This window comes from Salvelinus alpinus, chromosome 9, assembly GCF_045679555.1.
Source record: "Salvelinus alpinus chromosome 9, SLU_Salpinus.1, whole genome shotgun sequence".
Taxonomy (NCBI): Eukaryota; Metazoa; Chordata; class Actinopteri; order Salmoniformes; family Salmonidae; genus Salvelinus; species Salvelinus alpinus.
This window is the reverse complement of record NC_092094.1, coordinates 71744950-71756641: the sequence shown is the minus strand read 5'-3', so window position 1 is coordinate 71756641 and position 11692 is coordinate 71744950. Positions and strand designations below refer to the sequence as shown.

The 11692-nt window shown below is 41.3% G+C and overlaps 1 long non-coding RNA gene across 1 annotated transcript; it reads right to left on the bottom strand.

Annotated features, from left to right (window-relative positions):
* Window positions 1-3097: 3097 nt before the first annotated feature.
* LOC139530565 (uncharacterized) lies at window positions 3098-11421 on the bottom strand. Its single transcript, XR_011666069.1, has 3 exons — window positions 11304-11421; window positions 3694-3832; window positions 3098-3534 (listed from the first exon to the last, which is right to left on the bottom strand). It is a non-coding gene; the product is annotated as an uncharacterized lncRNA (long non-coding RNA).
* Window positions 11422-11692: the final 271 nt, after the last annotated feature.

The following is an 11692-nucleotide window of genomic DNA, read 5'->3' as shown; positions in this document are numbered from 1 at the left end:
TGCCAGGTATTACCTAACCTACCAGAATTAATCCTACCTTTGAACCACCCGATCCTCCTGGGGTGGTTGTAAAGGTGGTTGCACTTAGCTGGCAAAACGTAAAAAGCGGTCTCTCATGTTTTCAAGGTTCGATATGACTTAGTCGTTTGTTGGTGATGATGAATGAGAAGTTTTTCATGTAGTGATTGGTCAACATTTGCATATAGTTTACATATTGTTATTTCACGCGTGAAAGTGTAATTTGACACGTGAAATAGTGTTATTTGACAAATTTGACAAATAATACTATTTGACGTGTCAAATAACACTATTTCACGTGTCAAATAACACTATTTCACTCGTCAAATAACAATATGTAAACTATATGCAAATGTTGACCAATCACTATTGTTATTTGACGTGTATCTTTTTGACATGCAAAGACCCAAACGGCGTTCCAAAGAAACCAGTACTGCTGACATAAACCCTTTTCCGAAACGAACAAATGGAAAGGTTTGGAGTGATCAGGTAACCCCAAACAAGGCGACGATGAGAGTGCCTGTTTAAGCCGAATTAGCGCTTCTTCACCATCTTTAGTCCACTCAATCTGATCCCCCATGGCCATGGGTTTCAAATGTATGAGATCAGAGAGAGTTTGGACAATTTCAGTGTAATCAAAGGATCTGACCTTTTTTATTTTTTTGGCCTAAAATGACATACCCAAATCTAACTGCCTGTAGCTCAGGACCTGAAGCAAGGATTTGCATATTATAGATACCATTTGAAAGTAAACACATTGAAGTTTGGGGAAATTTGAAATTAATGTAAGAGAATATAACACATTAGATCTGGTAAAAGATAATACAAAGAAAAAAAACATGTGTTTTTTTGTATCATCTTTGAAATGCAAGAGAATGGCCATTATCTGACTTAGGACTCTAGGCACAATTTAGATTTTGGCCACTAGATGGCAGCAGTTTGTGTGCAACGTTTTAGACTGATCCAATGAACCATTGCATTTCTATTCAAAATGTTGTATCAAGTCTGCCCAAACGTGCCTAATTTGTCAATATATACATGTTCAAGTACATAACTGTGCACTCTCCTCAAACAATAGCATGGTATGTTTTCACTGTAATAGCTACTGTAAATTGGACAGTGCAGTTAGATTAACAAGAATTTTAGCTTTCTGCCCATTGAAGACATGTCTATGTCCTGGGAAATGTTCTTGTTACTTACAACGTCATGCTAATCACATTAGCGCACGTTAGCTCAACCGTACCGATATTGGGACGCCGATCCCATAGAGGTTAAATATTTTGTCTTGCCCATTCACCCTCTGAATGGCACACATGCATAATCCATGTCTCGATAATGACTCAAGGCTGTCAAGCAACTGTCTCCTCCCCTTCATTTACACCGATTGAAGTGGATTTGGGGCTCCCGAGTGGCACAGCAGTCTAAGGCACTGCATCTCAGTGATTGAAGTGTCACTACAGACACCCTGGTTCGAATCAAGGCTGTATCACAACTGGCCGTGATTGGGAGTCCCATAGGGCAGTGCACAATTGGCCCAGCATTGTCTGGGTTTGGCCGGTGTAGGCTGTCAATGTAAATAAGAATTTTTCTTAACTGACTTGCCTAGTTAAATTAAGGTTAAAATTAAATAAAAACATTTAACAGGTGACATCAATAAGGCATCATAGTTTTCACCTGGTCAGTCTATGTTATGGAAAGAGCAGGTGTTCCTAATGTTTAGTACACTGCGTGTATGTCACTTAATTTGGAAATCATACTCTCACATCTCTGGGAAACACAGCCAAAGTCAAACATTTCCTGTAAACCTCAGTATCATTAGGCCTATTTGATGTGAGTTATACATCTTTCTTTACCTTATTTCCCATTTCTAATGTTTTATATCAAGCGTTTCTCCTTGGTTTAGAAGCATAGTTTATGACCTCAAATAAAAGCTCAACAATTGACGCAATTTCACACATTTTATTTTGAAACGCTTTTAAAATGCCTTTTCTTTTACCAAATGCACTAACGTGTCCATAGAACAGAAATCAAATATCAGTAACCATTAAAGTGTCCATAAACCAGGTCTTCAGGTGTTGAGGTCAATCGGATATTAGTCGGAGCCATTGGAGAAGCACAGGGCATCTCTGTTCTTGTCAGCAGACTCCTGCGTGCTGTTGCCTCTGGAACTCCTCCTCCACATGGACCTGAGGAAACCTTCTAGGGCAGCAATGCGCTGTTCCATGCTGTCCATCTTGAGTAGGACCTGCTCCTGCAGCTCAAATCCTTGGCACAGCTTCTGCATGTCGCCTTTGCACTGCAGAAATCCTTCTTTGCCCTGATAGAAATAGTGACAAACATACATGTTGAGTGTGTCCACCAAAACAATGAAACTTAGAAATACATAGAGCAGTATGATTTTAGAACTATTCACCAACCTGTCCAGAGCTCTGCCAGCAATGTAAGCAATAAAGGCTATGTAAATGCAGTGCACATTTTCAATGTAGATAATATGTCAAACTAGGGCAGAGATTTTATGACCACCAAAAATAATCTGATTCACAAATTTACTAACAGTAACTAGTATTCACCAACCTGACCAGGGCTCTTCTTCCTGCTGATCCACAGGCAAATCATGGAGATGACCAGAAAGGCCATGCTGAGGGCCATGATCATGCAGATGACATCGGGCAGGACCATGTCCATGTCCAAGAAGGAGGTGTCAAACTTCTTGCTCTCAACCACCTTTCTCAGTTCATCGGGTGTGATTTCCATCCCAATCCTTGACCAGGTTGGGTGTTTGCAGTGCTCCACACCAATATCAACGCAGACCATTTTCAGATAATGAAGTTCCTATGAGAAACAGCTCTGGGTCCTTCTCTTTGGCGTCCAGAGATGTGTATCCAATCGTAACTGAGTAACGAATGAGGGCCTGAGCCAGTGCAGCCTCAGACCAACTCAGAAGCCCCATTATTACATCATCTGTGCCATGATTGCATCATGACTGCCAAACGACAGCTATGCCAACTCTGACATGTATCATTTGTGAAAATGGCACCCTTGTGTGGTGCATATTAAAACAAATGTAACAAGCACAGCGTATCTTAAATAATGTTTTATTTTATTATTATTATAATAATGAATTCAATGACACCTTTCTTAAAATAAGCATAGTACAGAATAGCATCAAAAGACAAAAGAAAGCTAAATGTAGTTTGGAACTAAGTCATATTTTACTGATTTTTGAAGCAGATATTTAAGGTTCAAGAATAGAACAGGCTCCAATGCCTGACTCAGCACTCCTGAGTGGTTGCCCTCATCTTCACTCTATGGATGAGCAACACGAGGAAGACTCCACAGCGTCACAGTGGGTTAGTTCCTGGCCCCTGTGTTTCGAGTTACTTTCCCCAGTCTTCTCCGCTCCTCGTCGACCGCCTGAAGCTTCTTCTCCAGGGCCAGCAGCCTAACCTCCACACTCTTCAGATGTATGAACAGCTCTGACAGCATGGCGGATGCGTTCAGCATGTCAGACTTCTTCTGCAGGAAAAACACATTTCAGAGATGCCCCCCTTAAAAAAAGTATACATTTTAACAACTGATAAATCCTCTTAGTATTATTAACAATTTTCCTCAATGTTTTTATGCCAGATATTCCTCTAAACCTGGATGTGAAAGTAGGTGCAGAATGTTACTTACCAGTGATGCCTTCATCAGCTTCCTCTTGAATATTTTGTGGACATTAAAGGCAAAAAATGCCAAGAATATCACTGGCAGGTATGGGAATACAGGTTCTATTGCACTGAAAACTAGGCTAATCCGGCTGGCAGGTTCAGGTCTGAAAAATACAACAAGTTCCTCTGGAGTTATATCTATTCCCACCGTTGCCCATGCGGGTAGGCTGGGGAAAATTTGATTTTTGGGGGGTGGGGGACTGGAAAAGGGCCATATAGAAAATACCATTTTACTAAATTAAACCATACCCAGTGAAGCTGAGACAGGCATTAGACATTGAGCACAATTTAGAATGTCAATCTGAGCATAGAATCTTTGGCAACATTCCACTCAGAGCTGTAATTGTGACAATATCATGGAACTGTGAGATCCTTCTCTTACAATCACTTATGATGCAAACTCATAATTCCATACCAACTCAGAAAGCAGAGAGCATCAGTTAAATTCCTCAAGTTGTGGATTTATTTCAGAAAAAAATACTTAAATTATGAAAATTCACAATCAACAGTGATACTTTTAAAATGCCATTAAAAGAAACATACTGCAATAAATACAACATTATCAAAAATAATTTTTTTAAGTAATGCTTCATAGTCTATACAGCCCTGAGACATACACTGAGTGTACAAAACGTTAAGGACACCTGCTCTTTCCATGACAGATTGACCAGGTGAATCAAGGTGAAACCTATAATTCCTTACTGATGTCGCTTGTTAAATCCTTTTCAAGATAGATGAATGGGAGGAGACGGGTTAAAGACATTTTTTTAAGCCTTGAGACAATTGAGACGTGGATTGTGTATGTGTGCCATTCAGAGGCTAATGGACAAGATAAAATATTTAAGTGCTTTTGAACAGGTGCTGGGTGCTGGACGGACCGGTTTGCGTCAAAAAACGCTGCTGGGTTTTTCATGCTCAACAGTTTCCCGTGTGCATCAAGAATGGTCCACTACCCAAAAGACATTGAGCCAACTTGACACAACTGTGGCAAGCATTGGAGTCAACATGGGCCAGCATCCCTGTGAAAGGATTTCGATACCTTGTACAGTCCATGCCCCGACAAATTGAGGCTGTTATATCGAATAGCAATACAATTCTATGGCTTGCATGTTGTCTAAAAAAAAACATGATCACGCCATCCTCGAGTTTGAACAGATTACATTGTAATGGCCCATGATAAAAGTAATTGTTACCAATGTGATTTAACAAAATAACTTACTTTGAATGGCTTTTTCATCCTATGGTCCAACTATGCAATAACTTACACCAGACATCTGCCAAATGTAGCATTTCCCAGAGTAACAGATTAGAATGAAATGGACAAATTACACAGCTTTTAAATGTCCAGCTTGACCTAAATCACCTCTTAAGAGTACCGTTTCTGACCTAACATTTTAGAGGTCAGTCATTAGTCTGGTGAATTCATCACTTAAACGACTTAATTATACTGCTGTGTCAGTCCAATAATGCATCTCATTAAGAAAAAATATGAAATTACTGGGAAGAGTTTATTAAGGATTTTGTGACCTTTACTGTAGTTAAAACTTGTTAGGGCTAGGGTCCTTTTTTCTTAATTTCAGTCTGACTGACGTGCCCAAAGTAAACTGCCTGTTGCTCAGGCCCTAAAGCCAGGATATGCATATAATTGATACCATTGGAAAGAAAACACTTCAAAGTTTGTAGAAATGTTAAAATAATGTAGGAGACTATAACACAATAGGTATGGTAGGAGAAAATCCAAAGAAAAACCAACCAGAAATTTTTATTTGAGAGCCCATGCTCTTACAATGGAAAGTATAGGGAAATAATGACTTCTAGCTCCCAGCATGCCATTCCTATGGCTTCACAGGGTGTCAGCAGTCTATGTTCAAAGTTTCAGGCTTGTAACTTCCAAAACGAGTAAGAAATATGAGTTTTAGTAGAAGGACACACTCTTGGAAATTCGTGTTTAGGCGCGCGATGAAGACAAGACGCACCTGCTAATATCGGTTTCCTATTGAACATACTTCTTTCCGTATTAAATATTATAGTTTGATTACATTTTACGGTGTCTGAGGAGTCAATAGAAATGTATTTTAACTTGTTTTAACAAAGTTTAGCGGTAGATTTTCGGATTCCTTTCCCTGCATGTTGAGTGGATTAACGTAAACTAACTCACTTTTGTACATCGCACTGGTCCGTACAATTGACCTTATTTTAGTGCCCAAAAACGTAATACTTCCAGATCAACTGTAATATCAATACCATTGTAAAGCACAAGTTCTCCCCTTTCCAACAAAATCCATGACGAGACCTTCATGATGCCCATCTCTGCATGATTCAAGAAGGCAGTGAGCTCCGTCTGGTCTTTTTAAAAATGGCGGGTGGGGAAGCGAAACCTATTGCATGATAGTGAGAAGGAGCGATGTCGTGTGGGGAAATGGCTTTTTTCACTCGATCTGTCCAACTTATCACTTATCGCCTCTAAAATGTCAATAAAACACTATAAAGATTTTATATAATGTGTCATTACATACCTATTTGAAGGTTTGTGTCGAATTTGAATTGGGTTTTTAGGGCGGTGCTAAAGTGATCTTCAGAAGTAAACAGCGGCTTTTGAGAGTCATGATAGCTTGCAGTGATGACGCCAGAAATGAATGCTGAAAAAAGAAAGCTGGGACCCTTTGGATGACAAATAAGAGGAAGATTTTCAAAAAGTAAGTGAATATTTCATCGCTATTTGTGAATTTATGAAGCCTGTGCCGGTGGAAAAATATTTTGATGTGTGGCGCCGTCCTCAAGCAATCGCATGGCATGCTTTCGCTGTAATGGTTTTATTGGGATGGGAAATGTATGTTTACATTGCCAAAGTAAGTGATATAGACAAGAAACAAAAGGGAAATAAAAATGTACTGTAAACATTGCACTCACAAAAGTTTTTAAATAATATAGAGATTTTAAATGTTATTATTGGCTGTGCTGGGAAATCATAGTCGCAAACCACAGTTGGATCACCTGCTACTGTCCTCCCTTCAACTTGTGACGACCCTCACACTTTGTCTGACGAATTCTTTCTCTTTGCTTTTGTTTTCCTTTATAGGATGTCGGTGGGCGGAGCTGGGAGGGTCGTCAGTGAAATGGGACACACCTGGGCTCGGGTGTGTCCCGGGGATAAATACACTGAGGACTCCATGCAGACTCACTGTTGGTGTTTGGGTGTGCCATTTTGTGGCTTGTTTGTTTTTGCACCTCGCAACACCCCTGATTATTACCATCTATGCACGCAACCACTCACTCACATTACTGATCACACACACACACACACACCATTGTTAATTGTATATAGTTTACTTTAGTTAATAAATATATTTGTGTTATTCCTTGATCTCTGCATTGTCTCCCTTTTTGTTATGGGCTACTAGCTGATTTGTAACAAGTGGGGACCTCGACCGGGATAATAAAGTTGGTTCATAGACATTTTGGTGTATAGTATTTTGTTGCATTATGGTGGAATAATGCTAATTGGGATGTGCTTTGACTAGTATTCATTGCATAGTCTTATATGGGTTCGTATAGTGCCTTAGAGACGTATCAGTGATTTTGGTTGTCCGGTGACGTCATCAAACGATGCGTTGCCTGGAGAAGTATGCCAGTTGGCCTAATACTAGTGTCGTTGAACTAACTGGTAAGTGTATTTTGTTTGGTTGAAAACGTAGAGTTAATGTTTGATAAACTCTGTAGATGCTTTGTTTGCATCTTTTGTTCTCTTTTTTTAGTTGCGCTGTTTGGTAGGCCCAGTGTTGGTTGCCTTTTTGTTGTTGTAAACTTGCCACTGTGGCGGTTGGTTGTGTGCTGTGTTGGAGAGAGTAACATTGGTTAGTTTCCAGGCCCCTGCCCAACTCTTACTCTACTCGCTGTTGGGACATCGGTCCTAGGAGGTGAGTACAATCTGATGTGTACCTCAGTGGGAGATAGGCTTGGCGACGTGTTCCACATTGGAATACGTTGGCCATGGTTTTTTGTTATTTTTGTATGGTGTCCGTGGACTGAGCGGTTGTCTTGGGGGCACATCTGTGGCTTGGGTGGAATCCGCCAGCGTGCTGTTTTTTTCCCCCATGCTAGCGGGCTACAGTGCGTAATTACCCACTGCGAATCTGCACGGAGATTAGGGTTGAGTTATTGTAGGATTTGGGAAAGCTCTTTATGTATCTCATCTCTCTCCTGTGGTGCCCAGTGTGATTGGTGTTTCTCTTGTTGTGGTCTGGTGTGCTCAGCAGAGGGGAGTAGTTACTTGTGATGATGGAGTCTAATGTAGACGAGTTCATTCGAATTCCATCTGAGGAACGGTTAGAATTATGTACTAAAGCACAGCTGTTAAAGATTGCTGAACACCACAAGGTTGAAATGAGTGATAAACATCTAAAAATGTTAGGTTGAAATTGAAGACCAATCTGATGGAGTGGTATACTAGAAGTTACCACTGGGGCAGCCTCTGCTGAGGACTCGCCACCTCCCCAGCTGTCTTCCCGTTTCGCTACAATGGCTGCTCAGTCTGTTAGCCCTAGTAGTCTTTCTTTTGAACAGCAGAAAGAACTGCTTCTGTTACAGCTAGAGCATGAACAAGCGAAACTGGAGCATGATGGTGTTAAGTATGAAAAGGAATTGGAATTTAAACAGGATTTGGAGCGTGCTGCAACAAAAGCGGCTAGAATTGGTTAGGGAAGGAAAGCTCTCGGGAGAGTTGCTTTGGGAAGGTGACCCTGATTTACCTAGGGGTCGCTACCTCACGCTCGTGCCCCGGACACATTCGATATTGTTGGAAACTTACGGCTGTTGCCAAAATGTAATGAGAAGGACTCTGAGACATTCTTTTCGTTGTTTGAGCGTGTTGCTGATTCTAGGACTTGACCTGATTCTGATCGCACTTTAATGTTGCAGTGTGTGTTGACTGGTAAAGCGCAGGAAGCATATTCAGCTCTTGGCGTAGCTGACAGTCAGCTATGATAAGGTTAAAATGGCTGTTACAGATTTACGAATAGGGTCCTGAGGCTTACTGCCAACAATTTAGAATTTAAAAAAGGCTGATAGACTCATGAGTTTGCGCCAGAGTTTATCTTCACAGTTATGAAGTTATGACTTTCCAGGGGCTGTGTGATCTGATTATGCGAGAGCAATTTAACGACACAATCCCTGATTGTATGGCCACGTACATTAACGAACGGTTTTGGCGGATGGGTATGTTTTGACTCACAAAACTAGCTTTGCAGATCCCCGTATTCAGAGCGAGTGGGGGGTGTTCAGTGAGATTTGGGCCTCTCCCACTGAGACACTCTGGTTTAGGGGCAGAGCTTCATTGATCTAGGGTTGAGCCTGGCTCCCGTGGTAAAGCTTACTTCAGTCAAGTGTCACTACTGTCATGGTTCAGGTAATTAGAAAAACAAATGTCCTGTTCTCAGGGCTAAGGGTAAATTCAGTACTCGCGCTAACATTAAACCTAAGCCTACGGCATTACCAGTGCCGGTCCTACATCCGTTCGCTCCTGTCACTCCGTTTCATGCCCAGGGGCATGTGAAAGTCCCAATTGACCCAGATTGTTTACCTTTCGTTACGGAGGGTTTTGTGTCTCTTAATCTCTTAAGAAGTAACGACCCAGTGCCAGTGAAGATCCTGAGGTACACAGGTGCCTCTGAGTCATTTGTGTTAGTCTGTGTTTCCCTTCTCTGCTGAGACTGAGTCTGGGAATAACTTGGTTGGTGAGCGTGTATGGCCTGTCGTGTCGCCACCTCTAGTGGTTTCCTCTAAGCTGTAGTTTGAAGGGATTCCGGATGAGAGCGTGCAGAGTTTCCCAGAGGTGTTCTCTGCTTGCGCAGTGATGCGTTCCATGAACCATGGCGACCTGGTCACTGCGCCGGCTAATGATAATGTTAAAGAAATCTGTCAATACTTTCCCTGTTATCCCGTTATCTGTGCCCCGCTCTGATCTAATCAAGGAGCAGAGGGCTGACACCACTTTAGAGTCACATGACTGGTCACTGTATAGTTTGTGTTCTGTGTTGTTCTGTAGCTTGTTTTCTGTTCCCTGCTGTTCTCGTTTTTTTCTTTCCTCTTAAAGGTTGCTTCTTGTGTGCAAAGGTTGCTGAGTTCTGGGGAGGACGAGGTTGGCTGGGGCAGTGGTATAGTGCTAACCAGTACAGTATGTTATACTGAACTGTACCCTGCTGTATTGTATGCAACTGTGCTCTGCTGTGATGTCCAAAAAAATGATACATGAGGAGAATGACATTCATATCCATCATTTTGCATCTGTGTAGTACAGATCAGGAACCCATGATTGTAATGCTGTTGCTGGGTGTAAATCCAATATACTGTAGTTCAATAACTCACGGTGCCATGTCATAGCTGACACCCCATTCTTTCTGCAGACATCTCTTAATCTTAATTCAGAGCAGATGTTTAACAGAGTTTTTTTGGAAACGTGGTGTAAAACCTTTTTACAGTAACTCCACTACGAAAGTTTGCATCTGCACATTTGTTCCACTAAATTCGTTTTCGTAAATTTTTCTGTGGAAATAGGTCAAATTAGTCCTTGTGCGTAGAGTTGTATGACTTGTTAAACTTTGAAATCAATGGGTTTTGTTTGGCATACATTTGAACATTTAAGAAATGTAGTCAAAGCGTAATTATGTTACCGGGGAATTGCCCAGCAGCTAAAGATGCATACACTATATCAGGCATAGTCATTGCGTGTCTCTAGGCAACTTGATTGGCAGCTTGCAGCAAAAATAAACAATTTGTTGCATTTTCCTCAGTCAGTTGAATACACCGTTTAGTTCATAGAACCGTGGTTATTTGTGAATAACTGTATTAGCTGTTGGGACAAATCCAGGGGTAAAAGCGCATCTTGAAATCATTTTTCTGCCTCGACTGAAAGTTTGGAGGTAATGCTCGACTGAAAGTTTGGAGGTATTACCGACTATGACCACATCCCTGAAAGCTAAGACTCTCAGGAACACATACGCTTAATCTGTGTACACCTGCAACACTAACTATGCAGGACTCTGTAGATGGGAGAGTAATACATCTGCATAGAATAACTGAGGGAACTGAATTGATTTTCCACAAACGATCATACATCAAATAAATTGTATTTGTCACATGCGCCGAATACAACAGGTAGACCTTACAGTGAAATGCTTACTTACAAGCGCTTAACCAACAACGCGATCAGTACTGTGCGTTGCCGTGAATTCCTTTGACTTGAGGACTGTGAAGAGACCCCTGGTGGCATGTATTGTGGGGTATGGATGGGTGTGAGCTGTACGTTATTTGACATACGGACAACTAGAAGAGAAGCAGTTAATCTCCTGCAACCCTCAACCAGGCAAATCTGGCATGCATGTGATGTTAGCTCTGTATGTGCAGTGAAGGGTTAAGGCATTCTGCTCTGTTGAGCAAGCTACCAGTGAACTACCAGTGAAAACATTGCACTCTAATCACGTTAATAGCTACGCTATAACATCGCATTTCACTATACAGCCAATATTGGGGCCGTGAGTTGAAGAGTAAAACATAACATGCATACAATGACTACTGTACCTTACTGTACCTCGCCGCAATCAATATGTCAACACAAAGACAAATCCCATCTCTTCCTCTCGTTGAATTGTATGATCCGCCCCACACCGTCATGCTATTCAGCTATTGGGACATCTGTGAGCTCGTGAACGCAACGATTGGTTATGGATATTGTCAATCATCAAGGAGGGGATTTGATTAATGCCCCGACTTTGATTAATGCCCCGATTGGTTAGCGTTGATTGCATAAGTTTTCAAAACGGTCTGCCTCCCAGGCGTGAGCCAAAGTCGGCTAAAACCAAAGTGATGTAGGGTTAAGCGCGTAGAATAGTATTCTGTGTTTTCACATTCAAAAGTGATTGATTTAGATAAAAACACTAACTGCCTTCTCAATGAAAACTAGTTTGAAA